At 34.8% G+C, this 23,250-nt stretch overlaps 1 long non-coding RNA gene and 1 pseudogene across 1 annotated transcript in view; one reads left to right on the top strand and one right to left on the bottom strand.

Annotated features, from left to right (window-relative positions):
* The window catches only part of LOC134738531 (uncharacterized), a 143,212-nt gene that overhangs the window by 4,129 nt on the left and 115,833 nt on the right, over nucleotides 1–23,250 (top strand). The window lies entirely within an intron of this gene.
* On the bottom strand, nucleotides 13,166–13,474 carry LOC129044080 (thioredoxin-like; annotated as a pseudogene).

Here is a 23,250-nt window from a genome sequence, read left to right as displayed (position 1 = left end):
ATAAGAATTCACCAACCAACTACTTGCTGCCTTCAAGAGACTAACCTAACACATAAGGACTCACATAAACTTAAGGTAAAGGGGTGGAAAAAGTCATTCCATGCAAATGGACACAAAACATGAGCAGGAGTAGCTATTCTTATATCAGTCAAAATAAACTTTAAAGCAACAGCAGTTAAAAAAGATGAAGAGGGACATTATGTAATGATAAAAGGCCTGTCCAACAGGAAAATATCAGAATCCTAAATATATATGCACCTAACGCTGGAGCCCCCAAATTTATAAAACAATTACTGCTAGACCTAAGAAATGAGATAGAAAGCAACACAATAATAGTGGGGGACTTCAATACTCCTCTGACAGCACTAGACACATTATCAAGACAGAAAGTCAACAAAGAAACAATGGATTTAAACTATACCCTGGGACAAATGGACTTAACAAAAGGCATTCTACCCAACAACTGCAGAATATACATTCTATTCATCAGTGTATGGAACTTTCTTCAAGATAGACCATATGATAGGCTACAAAACAAGCCTCAATAAATTTAAGAAAATTAAAATTATATAAAGCACTCTCTCAGACCACAGTGGAATGAAACTGGAAATCAACTCCAAAAGGAACCTTCAAAACCATGGAAATACATGGAAATTAAATAAACTGCTCCTGCATCTTTTATTGGGTCAACAATAAAATCAAGATGAAAATTAAAAATTTATTTGAACTGAACAGTAATAGTGACACAACCTGTCAAAACCTCTGAGATACAGAAAAGGCAGTGCTAAGAGGAAAATTTATATTCCTAAACACCTACATTAAAAAGTCTGAAAGAGCACAAACAGACAATCTAAGGTGACACCTCAAGGAACTATGGAAATAAGAACAAACCAAACCCAAACCCAGCAGACAAAGGAAATAAGCAAGATCAGATCAGAACTAAATGAAATTGAAACAAAAAAATAAAGAAGATAAATGAAATAAAAGCTGATTCTTTGAAAAGATAAATAAAATTGATAGACCATTAGCAAGACTAACCAAGAAAAGAAGAGAGAAAATTCAAATAAGCTCAAATAGAGGAGATGGATAAATTCCCAGAATGATACAATCCTCCTAGCTTAAATCAGGAAGAATTAGATACCCTGAACAGACCAGTAATAAGCAGTGAGATTGAAATGGTAATTAAAAAATTACCAACAGAAAAACCCCAGGACTAGAATTCACAGCAGAATTCTACCAGACATTCAAAGAAGAATTGGTACCAATCCCATTGACAGTATTCCACACGATAGAGGAAGAGGGAATCATCCCAAATTCTATGAATCTAGTATCACCCTAATACCAAAACCAGGAAATGATGTAACCAAAAAGAAAACTACAGATCAGTATCCCTGACAAACATAGATGCAAAAATCCTTAACAAAATGCTAGCTAACTGAATCCAATAGCATATCAAAAAGATGATTCTCCATGATCAAGTGGGTTTCATGCCAGGGATACAGGGATGTTTTAACACACACAAGTCAATAAATATGATACACCACATAAACAGAATTAAAAACAAAAATCACATGATCATCTCAATGGATGCAGAAAAAGCATTTGACAAAATCCAGCATCACTTTATGATTAAACTGTCAGTAAAATCAGCATACAAGGGACATACCTCAATATAATAAAAGTCATCTATGACAAACCCATAGCCAACATAATACTGAATGGGGAAAAGTTGAAAGCATTCCCTCTGAGAACTGGAACAAGACAAGGATTCCCACTCTCACCACTTCTCTTCAACATAGTACTGGAAGCCCTAGCCAGAGCAATCAGACAAGAGAAAGAAATAAAGGACATCCAAATCAGCAAAGAGGAAGTCAAACTGCCACTTTTTGCTGATGATATGATTGTTTACCTAGAAAATCCTAAAGACTCTTCCAGAAAGCTCATAGAAATGATAAAATAATTCAGCAAAGTTTCTGGATACAAAATTAATGTTCACAGATCAGTAGCTCTTCTATACACCAACAGTGACCAAGCTGAGAATCAAATGAAGAGCTCAACCATTTTTACAGTAGCTGCACAAAATAAAAACAAATAATAACAACAAAAAACTTAGAAATACATCTCACCAAGGAGAAGAAAGATCTCTACAAGGAAAATGACAAAACATAGCTGAAAGAAATCATGGATGACACAAACAAATGGAAACACATCCCATGCTCATGGATGGGTAGAATCAGTATGGTACAATTGACCATACTGCCAAAAGCAATCTACAAATTCAATGAAATTCCCATAAAAACACCACCATTGTTCTTCACAGAACTAGAAAAAGGAATCCTAACATTCATATGGAACCAAAGAACATTCCACATATCCAAAGTAAGACTAAGCAAAAAGAATAAATCTGAAGGCATCACATTACCTGATTTCAAACTATGCTGTAAAGCCATAGTCACCAAAACAGCATGGTACTGGTATAAAAATAGTCACAGAGACCAATGGAGCAGAATAGAGAATGCAGAAATAAGCCCAAATACTTACAGCCAACTGATTTTTGACAAAGCAAAAAAAACATAAAGTAGGGAAAGAACACCCTATTCAACAAATGGTGCTGGGATAATTGGCAAGCCACATGTAGGAGAATGAAACTGAATCCTCATCTCTCACCTTATACAAAAATCAACTCAAGATGGATCAAGTACTTAAACCTAAGACTTGAAACTATAAACATTTTAAAAGATAACATTGGAAAACCTTTCTATACATTAGCTTAGGCAAGGATTTCATGACCAAGAACCCAAAAGCAAACTCAATAAAAACAAAGATAAATAGCTGGCACTTAATTAAACTAAAGAGCTTTTGCATAGCAAAAGGAACAGTCAGCAGAGTAAATAGACAACCCACAGAGTAGGAGAAAATCTTCACAATTTATACATGTGACAAAGGACTAATATCCAGAATCTACAGTGAACTCAAACAAATTGGCAAGAAAAAAAATAAACAATCTCATCGAAAAATGGGCTAAGGACATGAATAAACAATTCTCAAAACAAGATATACAAATGGCCAACAAACATGAAAAAATGCTCGACATCACTAATGATCAGGGAAATGCAAATCAAAACCAGAATGTGATACTACCTTTCCCCTGCAAGAATGGCCATAATAAAAAAATAAAAAAAAATAGATGTTGGTGTGGATGTGAAGAATAGGGAACACTTCTACACTGCTGGTGGGAAGGTAAACTAGTACAATCACTATGGAAAACAGTGTGGAGATTCCCTAAAGAACTAAAATTAGAACTACTATTTGATTTTGTAATCCCACTACTGGATATCTACTCAGAGGAAAAGAAGTAATTATATGAAAAAGATACTTGCACACACGTTTATAGCAGCACAACTTGAAATTGCAAAAATGTGGAACCAACCTAAATGCCCATCAATCAACAAGTAGGTAAAGAAATTGTGGCATACATATATGATGGAATACTACTCAGCCATAAAAAGGAATGAATCAATGGCATTTGCAACGACCTGGATGAAATTGGAGACTTATTCTAAGTTAAGTAACTCAGGAATGGAAAACCAAACATTGTATATTCTCATTCATAAGTGGGAGCTAATCTATGAGAATGCAAAGGCATAAAAATGACACAATGGACTTTGGAGACTCAGGGGAAAGGTTGGGAAGGGAGTGAGGGATAAAAGACTACAAATAGGGTGCAGTGCACACTGCTCAGGTGATGAGTGCACCAAAATCTCACAAATCACCACTAAAGAACTTACTCATATACAAACACCACCTGTTCTCCAACAACCTATGAAAATAAAAAAATTTTTAAAGAAGAAAATGAATTGCATGTACTCTGTATTATATATAGTGCGACAAATTTTTTCCACCTAGACAGAAATTACCTATTCTAGTAGGCTTTCCTCATTCTGCCCATGGAATTCATATATTCCCACTAGAAAATAAGTTCCATGGCCAAGACGTTATCCAGTTTGATTACTGCTCTATCTCCAGCCCCTAAACAGCACATAGTAGGAATTTAATAAATATTTGGTGAATGGATGAATTTTTTCTTATCACAAAAAGGACAGTTTATATATAGGGAATATAATCTAATTGTCTTTCCTTTCTAGGTAACCTTTAATAAAATATTCCTGAAAGTCTGTAAAATTTATTTATCCTTGAATTTAGCCATTGCACCATGCTATGTCTGGTTATGAGTCTTATTTCATGAATTTTGTCTAATATTTGGTCTGGTCTGAAATTTTTTTTTTATTTTTTTATTTTAAATTGCTCCTGCCTCTTGTCCTCCCTGCTTCTGAAACTATTATTAATTATTTGATCATCTGGATCTATCTTATTTTTCTGACGTCCTTCCTTCTATAATTTTCCTTTTATTTTTTTTTCTTCAAATTCTGAGAGAATTCTTCCAGCTGAGCTTCCATTTAATTTTCTTTTATGCTCAGTTTTTCATTCATCTCCAGGAAGACTTTTCTATTCTCTCATTATTATTTATTTCTGTATTGCCTACTCTTGATTTAGGCTTGGGAATACGAATTATGAATAAGACTTTAATTATTTTTCCCTTTTGTCTTAAATTAGCTCACAGTAAAATGCTCAGAATGACCCTCTTCTTTGAACTGCTGATTATTTTATTGTTTGCATTGCTTTTAATTTAAATTTATGTTTTCTTATACAAGGCTTTTTTTTTAATTTAACATCAGTAACTGAAATAAGCCTCAGTGAAGATCAGTTATGTCCATGTATTTCCCAGATAATGACTTTTTATTTTTCAACCATCATTCCCCAAATCCTGCATACTCAAGTATTCAGACAGCTGGTGTAGTTTAGGATTAGAAGTACAGTTGACATGTATTGTCTTGTCTGGCAATCAGCTCTCATTTCCTTTGGGAAAAGTATACCTCCTCATTTGGGAAAATACTTCTCTAGCTTTTTATTTATTTATTTATTTATTTTTTGAGACAGAGTCTTGCTCTGTCATTCAGGCTATAGTGCAGTGGTACGATCTTGGCTCACTACAACCTCCACCTCCCAGGTTCAAGTGATTCTCCTGTCTCAGCCTCCTGAGTAGCTGGGACTACAGGTGCGTGGCACCATGCCTGGCTAATTTTTGTATTTTTAGTAGAGACGGGGTTCACTACTAAAAATTTGGCCAGGCTGGTCTCAAACTCCTGACCTCAAGTGATCCTTCCACCTATGGCCTCCCAAAGTGCTGGGATTGCAGGTGTGAGCCACTGTGCCTGGCCCTTTCTAGCTCTAAAATGTATTCTGAGAGAACTTTTCTTTCTTGTCTCAGGGATCTAGGAGTGAACACTTGCTCCAACTGAGTCACAGTTCTGCTCACCCAACTCCAATGAGGTGGTCACATGACCCAAGCTGAGGCAGTAAGATTTTGAAAAACTGGATTAAGAGGGAAAAGCCTTCTCTTTCTGGTGACTAAGATGAGAGGCTATGAGCCAGGAGCCAATGTGGTTATAGTTACACCTGAATGGAGGCTCTCTAGTCAGGTGAAATGCACTGATGACCAAAGAGAAGCAGAAAGGAGAGCTAGAGAGTGCTAATTTTAGTCTTTCCTTGGTTCACTTAGACTCCTGAAATTTTATTAAGTGGGACAATAACAATTTTTTATTAAACAAGTCAGTTTGTTTAGATTTCTGTCATTTACCCTCCAAAAGTCTCCAGTAAAATACACGTTTTCAAGAATGCTAATGACAATGACTTTTCCCAAGGGCATGGATGCCACTGAGCTCCTAGGTAAGGTTCTATATCATTCCAGTATATTACAACACTCTGTATAGATGTCAGAGCAACTATATAATTGTATTTGGGAGATTTTTCAGGATTGCTGATATAGTTTGGATATTTGCCCTTTCCCAAATCTCATGTTTAATTGTAATTCCTAATGCTGGAGGTGGGTCCTGGTGGGATGTGTTTGGATCATGGGAGCAGATTCCTCATGAATGGCTTAGGCCATCCTCTTTGGTAATAAGTGAGCTCTCTCTCTGAGTTCACAGGAGATCTCGTCATTTAAAAGTGTATGGAACTGCCCACTCTCTCTCTCACTTGCTCCTGCTCTGGACATATGACATGCCTGCTCCCCCCTTAGCTTTCTACCATGCTTGTAAACTTCCTGAGGCCTCATCAGAAGCCAAGCAGATGCCCGGTTCCATGTTTCCTATAATGCCTGCAAAATCATGAGCCAATTTAAACTCTTTTCTTTATAAATTACCCAGTCTCAGGTATTTCTTTATAGTAATGCAAGAATGGCCTAATACAATTGCTCACAATAAAGGGCTCTCTTCCTGAGAAATGTAGATGTTTGACAGCTAAGTGATCTTGAGACCTTTGAGTATTTGTGAGGAGTTTTACCTTCAGAGACCACTGATATCCCACCTAGTTCAAAGTAGATGGAAGTCCCTAAGTTCTCCAAAGATTCTGGTAAAGACTGTAGTATCAAATGGACCATCCATATCTACTGAGAAAAACTGGGAGGACAGTGACAGGTACTTGTAGTCATGTTGCCATATCCCATATAATTCTGTGCTGTATTTGTATGTAATAGAATGATTTACAGGAAAAAAAAAATCATTTGGGTGTAAACCAAAAGATAGCCGAGACAGATTTCAATCACTTTCAAAGTTTATTTTGCCAAGGTTGAGGACATGCCCATGAGACAGGTCTGTACTTTCTTCACAGGTAATTTTGAAGGTTTCAGGGGAAAAGCAGGCGGGAGGGGAAAGAGGGAGGGTATGGTCACATTACTGAACTCATATGTTGCAAGAGAAAATGAACAGGTAGGGGAATAGTCAATTATGTATTCACCTCAAGGTCAGTATATTGGCACTTTACATAAGATAAGGTGAACATAGTAACTTCCTGTGAAGACTTTTTTTTCTTTTTTTGAGACAAAGTCTCGCTCTTGTCACCCAGGCTGGAGTACAATGGTGCGATCTCGGCTCACTGCAACCTCCACCTCCCGGGTTCAAGTGATTTTCCTGCCTCAGCCTCCCGAGCAGCTGGGATTACAGGTGCCTGCCACCATGCCCGGCTAATTTTTGTGTATTTAGTAGAGACGGGGTTTCACCATGTTGGCGAGGCTGGTCTCAAACTCCTGACTTCAGGTGATCCACCCGCCTCCACTTCCCAAAGTGCTGGGATTACAGGCATGAGCCACCGCTCCCGGCCTCCTATGAAGATTTTTAACCTCTTATCAGTAGACATTTGCTTAGGAACAAAAGGAAAGGCAGCTTCTTGCATGATTCAGCTTTCAGGTAATTTTTTTCCTTTTGGCATAGTGAGTTGGGCTCCCAGGTTTTTTTTCTTTTGAAATTCTCTCCCCTTTTCTTTTTAAAATCTTCAGAGAAAACATTTTAGAAGAAAATGAGTCTGTGGTCTTGAGTTTTGTCTCATCTCTCATGGCTAGGATGGTTTATTCCTAGAAAGGTCTCATGTTGTTAGAAAAGCTCGTTATTAACAGGTTGTGCAGTCTCATGTCCTACAAAGAAAAAAAATAGTGGGAGGAAGAGAGAACTAAAACTACAAATGAACAAAAAAAGGGAGAGCAATCCTGGAAAACCCATAAAGGCCATATTATTCTAAAGTCCATACATCAGTAGGAAGGTATGAAATGGTATATTATATATAAAATATATATACACACACATATATGTAAGTGTGTGTGTGCACATATATATATGTTGCTGTTATTTTCTTCTGAAGTTTAAGTTGTCTAGTTCCAGTTTTCTCAGTTTAATGTTTAGTGATTTCAAATCAGGAAAAATGACAAAAAAAGGAAAAGAAAGAAGGAAAAAATGTAAGACATTATTTTGGGAACTTGCAGCCAGGAAAAACTTTAGAAGTCTGTCCAATTTATAGAAGATAATAAAAATGTAAAAACATTAGGCAAGGCCGGAACCTAGTAATAGGTGTACTAGAGTTTATTTTGAAACATGATTTTTCTCTTTCTAATTCCCCAACTTTATTAGAGACAAAATCATAGTAGGACCATTTTATTGCCAAATAAGTTTTAGTCTTATACTTGGCCTGATTATTTGCATCAAGTACAACAAGAATAAATTATTTGCCACATAGGCTCTTTTTAAATTGGCTTTGATGGAAGTTTGTTCCATAAGGAATCTCATATTAGATTTTTCAAAGCATTGAGCCCAGTCACAGATTTATCTGAGCTTGCAAATACTTGTATGAGTTGGGTAAATTGCTCTTCTTTCAATGTGACAAGATAACTTGAGGTTCCTGAGCCTGTTGGAAAGTGACATTCTTTGCTTACCACAGGTCAGGAACACTGTGCAGGGACTGTGTAGACAAGGTATGAGGCTAGTTTTCTCAAGCGGCTTCTATTCACTCTATAAGGTACCTTTGATTATTTAAAGCAGTCTGTTTATATTTGAAAATATGCCATTCCAGTCAAAGCCTTGGTAAAATAACCAGTGTCTCCAATTGGGTCCTGTACTAAAGAAAACAGATCCTTATTGCACTTATGCAAAAAACTATATTGCCATAAGTTAAGAATATTCACAAATAGTTTCCAAATTCTGGAGAAATCAGGTAGAGAGAAAGAAATATGCTCCAAATTTTTCTTACAGGAGTATACTTTACTCACTTGCTAAAAGCTGTAAATAGCTCAAAAGAAAACAAAAGTTTTCTTGATTCTGAAAAACAAAATGAAAAGGATCAGCAACATTTTAAGTAAAAAAAAATCATTAAAAGATTATTTCATCCTTTTATTAGTTTAGTCCATGTCAGGAATCCTTTGGAATATATTAGCTTTCTATGAGAGTCCTGGAAATTGTTTTATCTGTTTTGTTTTTTCTACTTCAATGGCCCAATTTTCAAAGTTATCAGAGAGTCCAAGAGTCCTATAGCTGATTATAAACTGCCTTTTGAAGAGGATTAAAGCAAGACAACAATTGTCTTTGGATGATAAAATCTTAGAACAGCCACAGTTAAAGACACAATTGACAAGAAAATCTGGTCACCTCTGTGGTATACAGCAATTTAACATAACAATTATAATTATTACTGACAATATATACTGAGACATATCAGAATGTAGAAATTTTATATGATTTTGTAATGCATACTAATAACATTTATATGATTATAAGTTAAAGAAAGAAAGTTAAACGTCATTTTATATTTGACAATGCTTCCTATATGAATTTAATGTATCAAATAAGCTGAATATGTCTCTTTTGGTCTTTGGGGGACCTAATATCTCAAAGGGTTAATTAGGTCAAAAAAACATAATTTAAAATTTGATTATGGAAAGTTTGTCAAATATCAAAATTTAAAACACTTGATATTACAAAATAGAATTCCAGGTCACTATAAGTCATTTATTTACCCAAAATGACAACTCAAAATTTTAAAAACGCAAAAAACCTTTACTCATTGATAGAGGAGACTTAATTTCCCAAACAATAAGCCCTAACAAAGACAGCATGAGGCCAATTAAAGCTGTCTCTCAAATCTTATAAACATCTATAAAATTTTAAGAATCTTGACCATAAGACATAATTTCCATCAAACATTTTTGTAACCATTTATAAGTTTTTTAAAAGGCAGTTTAATGCTCCAAGAAAACCTTGTTAATCTGACACAGAGGCCCTGATGCTGGTCTTGTATCAGTTTGCCTTCAACATTAACATTTAATTTATAAAGAAACTGAATTAATTTTATCTCTCAAAATTGGCCCTTATGATTTTATGTGCCCACCTCTTCCATAATAGTCTGTAGGCCTAGAAGGGTGGAATACTTTTAATTCTTGGCCCTGTGTCTCATGAACACAGTTTGTTTTGTTTATCATCTTTCCCCAAGTCTGAAGATGATGCTTTAACTACTGCCCTTGTTTAAGATTTAGCAGGACTTGATGTCCTTTTTAGACCCAAGAATCAAAGCCCTGTAACTTAATAGCATAAGGACTTTAAAAGAATTACAGAAATACTGCATGTTCTCCCTTATAAGTGGTAGCTAAATGATGAGAACTCAGTGACACAAAGAAGGGAATAACAGACACTGGGGCCTACTTGAGGGTGAAGGGTGGGAGGAGGGAGAGGATTAGAAAATATAACTATTGGGTATGAGGCTTAGTACCTGGGTGATTAAATAAACTGTACAACAAACCACTGTGACACAAATTTATACCAAACTTGCACATGTACCCCTGAACCTAAAACAAAGTTAAAAGAAAAAGAAATTACCACAGCCACCCCAACCTTCAGCAATCACAAATTTGATTAGTCAGCAACCATCAATATCCAGGCAAGACACTCCACTGGCAAAAAGACTGTGACTCACTGAAGTCTCAGATAACTTCCAGCATTTTTATTAATAAAGCATTGTTAAATTTTAAATTAGGGTTAAAAAATAAATAAAAGTAATATGGAAAGTCACATGGATGTAATAAACTTAATTTAAAAGTTTTTAAAAACCTCAGTTTTCCTAAGCAAATCAATAATAAACTTAATAATAATTAGATAGTAATAATTTTGATAAAATGTAAAATCTGTTAGTCCAGGTACCAAAAGGCAAAAAAACAAAAACAAACAATCCCCTCCAAAAAAAACCTTCTGCACTGTGATTTCTTTCCCCTATGGGAAGTCCACTTAGATAACCTACAAGTGGAAACTAAAGAAAATGGTATTTGAATTAGTTAGGCATAGGAAGAATGTATTCTGGATCATAAGTGAAAAGTTTTAGTTTAATAGAACAATTTAAAGCCAATGCACAGGATGTTATATTGGAAGAAAACATTTGCTTTAGACATTTGAGATAAAACATTTTTAGCATCAGGCTACAACAATAGTTAGGACCTGAGGAAAACGTTATAGGAGCTGATTAAAAAGTTGAGAGTTATTATCTCAGCCCTTTTCAAAAAGGAAAGAAAGCTCAAAACAGCAAGATGCAATAAAAGTTGAACTTCTAGGTTAAAAATAAATTAAAATTTCTTCTAATTATTTTTTGTTTTGTTGTTTGAGATAGGGTCTCACTCTGTTGCCTGGGCTGTGGTGCAGTGATGTGATCATGGCTCACTGCAGCCTTGATCTCCTGGGCTCTAGAGATCTTCCCACCTCAGCCTTCAGAGTAGCTGGGACTGCAGGTGCATGCCACCATGCGGATAACTTTTTCTTTTTCTTTTTTTTTTTTTGTAGAGATGGGTTTCACTGTGTTGCCCAGGCTGGTCTTGAGCCCCTGGGCTCAAGTGATCTCCCATCTTGGCCTCTCACAGTGCTGGGATTACAGGTGTGAGCCACCATGTCCAGCCCTCTTGTAATTTTATTAAGAGATAATACCTTAAGAAAATTTTGTAGTTCTAACTGATTATTTAGTGTATTAGTGTATTTTAAATATCAAAGCCCAATCTCTGGAAAGACTATTATAACTAATTTTCTTTTAATTATAGCCAACTTGATCACATAAAGTTTTTTTTCCATAAAGCCTCTTTTTACAAATTTTATTGACTTACACAAACCATTTATGACTTGCTTAGGTTTTTCATTTTATCCTTAACATCCTATTCATTTTATTTTAGGACAAAAGTTTACCATATACGATTTTTTTTCATATAAAATTATTCCCCCTTCAATTTTTCTTACCCAAAGTAGCCCTTTATAAGATTCTTTATATGTATCTTATTTACTCATACCTTTTGCCCTGTTTTATAAATAACTTTTACATAACCTTGAATAAGACAAAAATCATTTTCCTTTAAGGACACTTTTTTTGAGAAAAATGTTTTCTTATAATTTTTTAGATGGGAAATAACCCAGACATTTAATTAATATCTATTATTTAATTTAATATAACTTTAGATTCTAAATTATTTGACATGTCTACTTATAAGCATTTATTCCATTATATTTACCTAATTAGTTAATTTTTAAAATAGTTTACCTACATTACTTATGAAAACTGTGATAGTTATTATTTAAAGATGGGAATAATTAAGCTTAAGAGAATAATTGATAATATACAGACAGATAATGCAAACTCTATGAGAAACTGAGAATACAGTAGAAGTGGAGAGACTGGCCTTTAAAGGAGCAGGAAATACTTCCTTTTTTGTATTAAGGAGGCAGTGATAGGCCTTTTCTATTGTAATAGAGAGAGTGTGGGAATGGAAAATGTGTCAGAAAAACTGTCTTGTGTCTCAACTCCTACCTATATTATATAATTTATTGAAGAAATTACTCTTTGGCACAGAGTTTCAATTATTCATTCATTTGACAAGTATATATTGAACTCCCCAAAGTAGAAGTTACTTTGGCAAAATAATATAATATTTCTCTCTAGGAAATTACAACCTACTTCGGAAATGGTCATGCAAACAAGCACTGAACAGGAATTATTTAACTGTGATAACGGAGGTGTGTTCAAAGTGCTATGGGAACACAGTAAAAAGAAGGACCCATACCTGTTCAGGAGAGACTAGAAAGACTTCATGGAAATGTTTAATGAAAACTAGAAGGAGAAGCAGAAATTTATATTTGGGCTGGTTAAGGATAGCTATGATAATAAAAATTGCAATGCAATGATGATAAATGATGAGTCTAAGAAACCTCACTCATATATGGGACAACACAGAAAATTACTTTTCACTTTTCTCCCTGTGGTTTATATGAATGCTTTCACATAATTCCATATTATTTTCTTAGAAGTAGAATTAATATTTTATTCTCATTCATAATCAGAAGGCAGCTTGATCTCCATAGTTCACCCTTCCTATAAATAAAACATTACAAGTTTTAAGCAGCTAATGGCTGGTTATGTTTTCAGAAAACATGATTAGGGTTGGGTGCAGTGGCTCACACCACAAAGTATTACCACAAAGTAATTCCAGCACTTTGGGAGGCCAAGACAGGCAGATTGCTTGAGCCCAGGAGTTTGAGACTAGTCTGGGCAACATGGAGAAACCCCATTGCTCCAAAAAATACAAAAAATCAGCCAGGTGTGGTGGCACATGCCTGTAGTTCCAGTTACCTGGGAGGATGAGATGGGAGTATCACCTGAGCCCAGGAGGTGGAGGCTGCAGTGAGCCATAGTTGCACCAGTGTACTTCAGCCTGGGTGAGAGTGAGACCCTGTTTAAAAAGAAAAAGAAATAGAAAACATAACTAGGTTAATTTATTAATAGTGACTTCAAGCTTTTTCTTATTAGAAAATTTACACACCTTTTGTCCTTTAAAAAAAAAACTCAAAGGTTGGCATGCATTTAACTTCACACTCTGAAGCAACTTCCTGACAGTCTTCCATGTCTACTTCAAGCAACATCATCTTGGAATACTTTTCAGAGAGGGAATGAAAGGCTCGATTATTTTGTAAAGCTTGCAACACGTGGCTGAGAAATCAGCTACTATATGTTTGTCTCCTGGATTGTCCAAGGCCTCCTGAAAAGCATACTTGTTCTCAATATGCTTCACCATTTTGACTGTTGGGGTCTGACTAGCAACTTTAAGAATAGATAGAAATGAATCCAAAGCACCAGGCTGAGCTTTTCGCGTATTAGATCTTTGGTGGACTGTCTTTGGAGTTCCCTGTAGTAGTGTATCAATGTACTCACTTAAGCTTGACTACTTTTAACTCAAACCCCATTTAGAAGTCTTCAGAAATAGGGAATTCAAACTGGTTTTAAAAGATGAATACCAATATCTTAGACTTTCCAAATGCAAATACTGCATACTAGAGTTTATTCTTTGTGAAAAGACTGTTTAAGCATCCTAACTATATATCCATATATCTACTTCTATATATCATACACATATATATTTGAAATTCAGATTAAAATAATACTTAAGTATGTATGAGGTATAGTAGTTAATCAGAATTTTCTGTTTAATCAAAATACTATTCGTTTCAACATAATTGTTGAAAATCCTCCTAAAATAAATCACTTCCTTTGATGTCCTGTTGATGCTTAATATGTGTATTAAAAATTATGTGAAAAAGTTTTTAATTAAGCACTTCTGAGTTTTGTTTTGCTTGGGTTTTACTATACTTGAATATTATTATTTTTAGCTTCCCTTGGATTTCTTCTCTCTGAATAATTCTAATTTGTGTGTGTGTGTTTAGTGCATGATAATAAAAGCAATGCCATTTTGTAAATTATATTCCATGGTTAATACAGAGTTTTAGTTTTTCCATTACAATCATTCACATGCAGTAGTTTCCTCTTACATCTTCCTTCATTCTGTCTGCTTTTTGCTTTTCTTTCTTTATCTTTTGTCTTTTCTGCAGAGAGATGGAAGTAAGGGATGTGACTGTAGGAAATTCTAGTCTTCATATCATATGTAATTTTATAGTCTTCTACTTTTCTTTAAACTCTAATGCCAACTTTTTATTCTCTTTTAACTTTGCTTAGTCAGAGCTTATCTGCAGGGAGCAAATTTCATTAATGAATTTCAGTTAATATACATGAAAAATGCTAATTTAATATACAACCATCAAATGTCTGGATTTGCCCTTGTTTAATGTAATTTTTATGTTTTTCAATAAGATTGATTTATTGAAATCAATTGATGTTTAGCTGTATGATTATACAGGTCTAAGACACAGATATGAATATATGCATTATGTTTATGTTCATTCATAAAGCAGAAAAATTATTTGGCTGGCTGCTTTGTAACTATATTGTATACATGGGAAATCTGACAAACTCAGGGTATGAAAATGACTGGTAGAAGGAGATTTGTAGAGGAGGAGGTAGTTTGTGAATTTTGTGTTGAGGAAAGACTGCCGTGAAATCTGGAAATGACCCTGTGTCTAGAAGAAAATTCATAAAACAAGGAACATTCTCTCCTGCTGTAGCGGACATTTATTGATTGATCACTCAGCATCCATCTCCCTTATAATACCCAGATTTTTCTTAGGTCTTTCATCTCTTTTATATACTTCCTATGAGTTTAGGGAGATAGTCACACAGCAGCCATATCTGGGGTAGGCCTAGATTACTTAAGATAATAAGAACATTTAGTTCCCCTGGGTAGTCAGTGTTGGTTGGACTTAAGGCAACAAGTATGTTGAAACCGTCATATTTAATGCAAGTCTTTCCAGCTCCTACAGAAAAGTTTTGGAGTCAGGCAGGCACACAGCTGAGGATGGCTGGCAACTATAAGACATCTGGCAGATATTCTAAATACAGAGGAAAAATATCCCCAAATCTAATCCTTACGAAGTTGGATATTAAAGGTGGGAAAGTGTTCTAGAATCACAGTAATACCTGGATAGAAAGTCATCCTGCATTTTTCAACTGCAAGAATCATTAGTAACATATGTTCATGAAGCTTCATCTATGAGGTGTAAGGACTTTCACATAAAACTAGCCTTCTCTTTAACTTTAAATCTTCCCCATTGTGCAGGCTGTTGAATTAAAAGCTATTAGTTCCTTACAGGAAGTTTCTGTGGGTATTATATTAGAAATTCAGTCAAATTTTAAGAATTATTTCCAGGGGAAAATGAATTCCCAGTTCTAGCCACAAATGATTCATAAATGAATATTTAAAGTACAATCCATTCATAAGTTTAGAATTTACTGTAACTATGAAAGGCTTTGTAGTGTGCTAGAACGAGCACTGCTCTAGGAAGGAGTCAAGGAATATTGATTCTAATCTTGGCTCTGCCATTGATCAAATATGAGACCTTGGAAAATCCCTCCCCTGGTTCTTAATTTTCTCATTTGTAAAATGAAGAAGTTGAAGTAGATGTCTAAGATTCTTCCAGTTCCAGGAATTTATAATAAATTTACCAAATTTCAGAACACACATTTATTCAACAGTGACTTTAAAATACTAAGTTTTAAAAATATGTTTTGAAAATTATCCTAAGATCTAGATTTGATTTTGTTCTGCTGGATCATTAAACATTATTCATAAAAGTAATTTTACCTTTGGGCATTTAATTTAACACATTAGTTAAGATCATTCTAATAATGGTACCAAGGTACAACTAAATAGGAGAAGTACTAGAGGTCATATTAAATGCATTTTTTAAACTAATCTAAATTTATTTTAAATATGTTCATTTATTTTCAAATTGTTATGATGCATTGATTAAAGAGAACTTTTGCTTCGTACAGACACACATGCACATGCCATGCACACACACATATATAATGTTTCTTACACTGTCATTCTTTCAGCCTACTTTATACTAGGTACTATGCTAGGATCCAGGGACATGAAACTTGCAGTTATTGGCTTCAAGGAGCTTATGGTCTGTTGAGTGAAATAATCATGTAAACTGACAGTTGCATGGTCAGTTAACCTATGAAATATCTGCACACACTAATAATCAGAGAAATTCTAATTAAATAGTATATTCCAGTTTTTGCACATTACAAGATTTATAATATGTAAGGCAGAATGTGGCAAAGGGGACACTGTTTTGTAATGATTATAAATCCTACTCCTTCTTTTCCCCATTATCCTGTTTAATTTTTCTTCTTAGATACTATCAGCTTCAACATATTATATGTATATTTTATAAAATCTGTTTTCACCCACTGGAATGAAAAGCTCCATCCGAGAAAGGATTTAAGTAAAAAGAAAAAAAAAAACACTGGATAAACACACACTCATCTGGGGGAGGCAAAGGTACATGAAGTAAATGTTTACTCCATGTAAAATTTGTATTCGTTGTTTCTTTAAGACGTATTTTATTCTCTTGTTTGAAATTTTTATATTGAGCACATATTTCTTTATTAATTAAATATGAAGGCAAATGAACAGATAGTGTATCTTTTTAAGCTCCATGGCCACTGTAATAAACTATGTGGAATGCTTAGGAACGTCATGAAACTTAACTTTGGGGGAAGTTATGTCAGGAGGAAACACCTGAGCTAATCTTGATGAATGAATTTAATTAGCCAGGTGGAGAAAGAAAGGAAGGAGGTCAATCTCATGAGAAAAAGCAACTTATACAAGAGTCATAGAGGCATGTAAGTATAGAATATACAGAGAATTGCAGGTAATTTGCATAAGTAGAATATATAGTACAAGGAAAAAGAGAGTGATATGAAGCTGTAATGGTAAGCATGGGTCAGAGTCTGATAATGTATTTGCTGTATTAAGAATTTCACTTTACGCCACTTCAAATCTATTCCTGATAATTCTTGCTTCTGACTTTAAAGATCACTTTCCTGTAGGCAGCCACATTATAATTGTAGTTCCCACATCTACTTTTGTTTCCTTATAGTTTATCCTGCATAAAACAGCCAGTTACCTTTTCACCATATAGTTCCCTCTTCAGTTGTATTTACCAAAATGTATTATATCTACATACATTAAAAATGCATGAGAGAATGTTACAATTTTTGCTTTAAGAGGTCAAACACACTTTAAACAACTACAGAAGACAAGAAGACTTTGTTATATTTACTGAGATACTTAACATTTCTGTTGTTCTTCCTTCATTCTCAATGCTACAGGCATCTTTTGGGTATTGTTTTCCTTCTGTCTGAAGAAGTTCCTTTAACAATTCTTTTAGAACAGATCTGCTGGCAACACATTTTTAGTTTATTATCCATCTGAGAATATTTTATCTTAATTCCTAAAAGACATTTTCTCTGAATATGGAATTCTGGGTTGAAATTATTTTCTTTCAGCACTTTATAAATGTTGTTTCACTTCCTTCTGGCCTCAATGAGACAGCTGCAGTCATTAGAATAAATGTTTCCCTATAAGTAATACATCATTTTTCTTTGGCTTTTTTCATGATACTTTCTTTGTCTCTAGTTTTCAGCCGTTGGAATAGGATGGCTCTGGGCATGATTTTTTTGTTGTTGTTATTTTTTGTTTGGGTTTGCTGAATTTTTTGAATCTGTAGCTTAATGTCTTTTCTTCACATTTGGGTTATTTTCAGCCCTTATTTCTTCAAGGTTTTTAAAATTAACGTATTCTTTCTTGTCTCTGTGACTAAAATAACAGAATATTAGTTCTTTCATTATTACACCACATGTTCCTGAGGTTTCTCAATCATTTTCCCCCTGCTTTTCAGATCATATACCATAGTTCCCCCTTATTCTCAGGGGTTACGTTCCAAGACCCCTCATGGATATTTGAAAGGCAGATAGTATCAAACCCTGTATAGACTATGTACACATTTCCTTTTCCTTCTTTACAATTTCACAAATAGAACATTCATTCTTACTGTAATCTTAGTAATCTCGGCATATGATTTATTTCATTTCTTTATTAAGTTGAAAACTTTCACCTTATTAAATAAAGTTTAGCCTAAAGCTGCATCCTTATGTATTCTAAGTTCAGCCTAAAGGGTTCTCTGTACATCGTGAACTATAACAAGTGGAGATGTAACAGACCATAGCCTATAATTGTGCCAATCACCGAGTTTTGGCCAATCAAATATAGCCAGCTATTCAAACCATGTTCAAATAAGGCAAACACCTAACAGTAACTGATCCAGCTGTTTCTGCACCTCACTTCCGATTTCTGTAGGTTACTTTCCTTTTTCTGTTCATAAATCTTCTTCCACCACATGGCTATGCTGAAGTCTCTGAGCATACCCTGGCTTGGGATGCTTTCCAATTTGTAAAGCATTCATTGCTCAATTAAACTCTTTCAAATTTAATTCGACTGAAGTTTTTCTTTTATCAACCTTTTCACTTAAAAGAAGCACCTGATGGCTTCTCTTTTGCATATACGAATTGCCAGCATTACTACTTGTACCTTGGCGACAATAGTAAATAAATAAGGGTTACTTGAATACTAGCTCTGCTATACCACAACAGTTGATGTGACAACAAATACGGCCACTAAGAGACTAATGGACACGTAGAATACACAGTGTGGATATACTTTGATAAAGGGATGATTTCATGTCCTGATTGGGACAAAGTGGGATGGTGTGAGATTTCATCATGCTACTCAGAACCACACATGTTTTAAAAGTTGTGTATGGTTTCTTCCGGAATTTCTATTTAATATTTCAGATTGCAGTTGACCATGGGTAAGCAAAACCTTGCATAAGGGGGGACGATGATAATTTCTATTGTTCTATCTTCATTAGTTTTTTTTTTTTTTTTGGTCCTCTTTATTCTGCTACTGAGCCCATCTGGTAAGATTTAAAATTTGTTTTTGTATCTTTTAGTTCTAAAATATCCATCTGGTTCTTCTCTATATTTTCTATAATCATTCCTCCCTATCTGCAGAGGATTGGTTAAGACCCCCTTGTGGATACCAAAATCTGTGCATACTCGAGTTCCAGTCAGCCCTGTGGGACCCTCAGATACAAAAAGATGGCCTTTGTATGCTCAAGTTTCACATTCCATGAATATTGTACTTTCAATTCATGTTTGATTGTGGATATGGAAACTGCCAATACAGAGGGCTGACTGTATTTATTGAAAAATATCCACTGTGTGGACTCATGCAGTTCAATCTTTTGTTGTTCAAATATCAACTGTATTTTATTTCAAGATTTCAAGATTTTGTATCTGCACTCTTTCCTGTACTTTCTTGTTTCTTGGGGCTCCCCTCATTAGTCCTCTTACTATATCTTTATTACTCCACTCTGACACGCACTTCTTGTGACTCTCTCCACATCTGGTACAAAGCAACAAGATAATAAGAGTGTGTTAGTACATGTTCTCACTGTTATAAAGAACTGCCTGAGACTGGGTAATTTATAAAGAAAAGAGGTTTAATTGATTCACAGTTCTGCATGGCTGGGGAGGCCTCAGGAAACTTACAATTCTGGTAGAAGGGGAAGCAGGCATGTCCTACAGGGTGGCAGGTGAGAGAGAAGACCAAAGGAGGAACTTCCAAACACATGTAAAATCATCAGATCTCTTGAGAACTCACTGACTGTCATGAGAACAGCATGGGGGAAACCACCCCCGTGATCCAATCACCTCCCTCCCTTGACCTGTGGCATTACAGGTCCCTCCCTAGACACGTGGGGATTACAATTCAATATGAAATTTGGATGGGGACACAGGGCCAAACCATTTCAAAGAGGGTGGGGAAAAATTACCTTACTTCCTTTAATTACAGCTCCTGTGACTGGAAATGAAAGTTTTCCTCCCTTAGAGTTTTCAGCCCTTGTACCTCCCATTGCTACCTCAGCCATGGTCTTTGAGCCACTGTTGGATTGCTTGGGGGCAGGGACATGAGAGAATGGAGAACAAGAAAGAAAAATGGAGTTCCTGCATTCTCTGAGTGTTGGGAGATTGCTTTTCCACTCCTTGAGCTTCTTAAGCCAGAACTGGAAGAATTCTCCTGGCACGTTATCTGTTTACAATCAAATTCTATTTCCAGATTTCCTGCTGAATTGAGTCCAGGACAGGAGACGCTAGAGTAAAATAAAAGTTAAAACTCACTGCCCTTTCAGTGGTACTTTGATATCTGATTTTCTTCCCAGTCTCCTTGCCACTTACTTTTCAGAGTTCTCAAACAGCTGCTGGATGCATTCTGTTCAGGTTTTATACCTGTGTTAGGTACAATAGTGAATTACTAATAAATAGTTGCTTCATTATTGAGTGAGAGGATATCATAACTTATCAAATTAAGAATTTTTAAATGAATTTTTTGCCAATAATTTTTTATGAGGGAAAATTGAATTTCTCTCTTGTAAAATTCCTTTTCTAGATATTAAGTTAATTGTTCTTTGTTATCCTGAAAGAAATAATCTTCTTCACATTGCTGTTTAGTTCTCATAGTATTTGCTGCAGGCTCAGTATGTAATTGATTTTTTAAATATTTTTACATTTTTCTACGTTCTTACTTGTAGATCTTTGTGTTTGAATAATTCAAAATTTAAAAAAAGCTTCAGTGTTTCTGCAGAAATAATAAAACTGTTACACTATGTAGCAAAAATAATAACCACAGTACAAAAATACCCTATCACTCAAATCATCCCAACCATTTTAGTAGTGTTTGTTCTTTAAAAAATTTAAATATAATATATAACATTTTGTGTGTTACTATACTTGCTTCCTTTTTCCTTAAAATTAATAGGTTCATTTTTATACTTGAAAATAAATTTAAAAATAAAATTATTCATAATGAATTCTTGGATAATCAGACACAAGGACTAAAAATCTTTTTTAGTCTTATATTAAGAGAAGTTATTTATAACTGAAAAACTACTATTCAAGGCATATGTTAACTATTAAAAAATAGAGGGGAGAAATAAAGTGTTCATATGTACCAAAGAATGATCAAAATGCTAACTTATTTATAGGTTGTCTCTTCATAAAACATGGTTATGGTACAGTTACAAGCAATTGCAATGGGGTTGTATTGCAGTTGGCACTTTAAAGCTCATGAACTTTTAATGTAATTCTATCTTCACTGCACACTGGAGAATTTAGTCTTATTGGGTTTCAGTTATTAGAAGTAATTCTAAATATAGGAAACATAGTATCATGGACACTATAAAATGAACTGCTAGACTCTGACAATCAGGCTTGGATAGAAATGGGTCTAGCATATTTGCCTTTCTCTCTCACCATAATGAAAATGTATTTAGGTTGGATGTCTACTTCCTAGAAGCCTAAGCTTCTAATAGGCATACATTTCCTAGGGGCCATAACATCAATCCTCTTTAAGATTCTTTAGGAGTGCTTATCAAGAAATGACAAATTTCTTAAAAGAAATCTAGTTTAAAAACTAGATATTTTTGACTCTTTTGTAAGTCATCACTCCTATCTAAGTGCTCTTTCATTACTTCCATAAATATTTGTTGACTGCCTAATATGTTCTGGTAACTTTGTTAGATCTGGGTCTATATTAGTCAGGAAAATACAGTTTCACTCCAAGTTACAGTCTAGCAGGAAATACAAGCCAATAAAATAAGGTTTAATTGTTGCTCTGATAAGAGAGGTATACAATTTGTGGAGCTATATTGGAGGGACATTTAGCTCAAAGAAGGCCAAGGATAATACTCAACACCAAGTATGAGTCAACCATGTGAAGAGGTGTTAGAAATGCTTTTTGCCTTGTGAGAAACTCTGTATAAGGGCCTCCCCTGAGACTTGTAGCCTGTAAATCATGATGCTTTATGGTCCCACTTCAAGGTTATTTTGTCTCTTCTAAAGAGTGAGTGCCCAGCAAAATTTACACTTTTTCTCTACTTTAAATAATGCTGAGGTTCTAATTAATATACAATTCTGATCAGATACAAATGAATAAAAACAGTGATCAATCATAAAGAAACGTTAATGTTCTCATGCATCACTGTCAACTACTAATAAATAATTTTATATGTATATTGTCTCCTAGGCCAATCATATTACAATTCTTCTTGATGGCATCTGTTAACAGCTTACCTTCACTGTTGTCTTGTCTGACAGCAGATCCATTTATATATTTGCTTGTCTTACCATTTTATTTCCAAGTTCCTTCCACATTTCTTATTCTTTAGGGATCATTCTGCCCTTGTGAAATATAAATACCATCTCTGTTAAATTCATTACTCATTTTATCCTCACTTTTCCAGACAAATCACCATGGCTTTGAAGTGTAGAATATATTATTTTAATTCCTCTGCTAGCTTGCTGTCAGATAACTTTTGTTTTCTTTTCCTTCTCTTGTCATTGGAAGTTACATTTCTGAGTGCATGCCTTCAAGTTAATTTCTGAATATTCTTCTATAGCATAGTAAGAGAAAAATAATCTTGTTTGGCTGGCCAATGTTGATGAATGGAGTGTAGACCAGCCTATAGAGTCCAAAGCCTTCAAGAAAGAAAGAGCAAGAATGAAAGGTGGTGGTGTAAGTAAATATTTTTGTAATCATGGACAAAAGGATTTGGGATCATGATAATTTACTTCAGGTTATTTGCAGGTGAACTTCAGACTTCTGTGAGTGACAGCACATGGGGTCCTAGATGCTCTGATGGAGAACCTGGGTGTTACAAAATGTATGAGTAGGTGGGCTTCTATTAAGTGGAGTACTTAAAGAAGAACTACTCAAGTTGCGCAGGTTGTGCTTGAATGGACACAGTCTCAAGAATGCAGTGAGCTCAAGTGTTAATATATGCCCATTGGACTGTAGTTTCCATGAAAGGCCGTATTGTGTCTATCAATAAATGCTGTAGAATAAGTGAAGAAATATGACATAAACTACAATACTCTGCTTTTTCACAAAAGGCAACCTTAACTGTCACTTTAGAGAGAGTGAGATTGTACTATCATACAAAAGACAATAAAGATTGTACCTCTATAGGTTCTTTGTGTGTATTTGTGGTT

The sequence above is a fragment of the Pongo pygmaeus genome, chromosome 1 (assembly GCF_028885625.2).
Source record: "Pongo pygmaeus isolate AG05252 chromosome 1, NHGRI_mPonPyg2-v2.0_pri, whole genome shotgun sequence".
Taxonomy (NCBI): Eukaryota; Metazoa; Chordata; class Mammalia; order Primates; family Hominidae; genus Pongo; species Pongo pygmaeus.
This window is presented reverse-complemented; position numbering and strand designations above follow the sequence as displayed.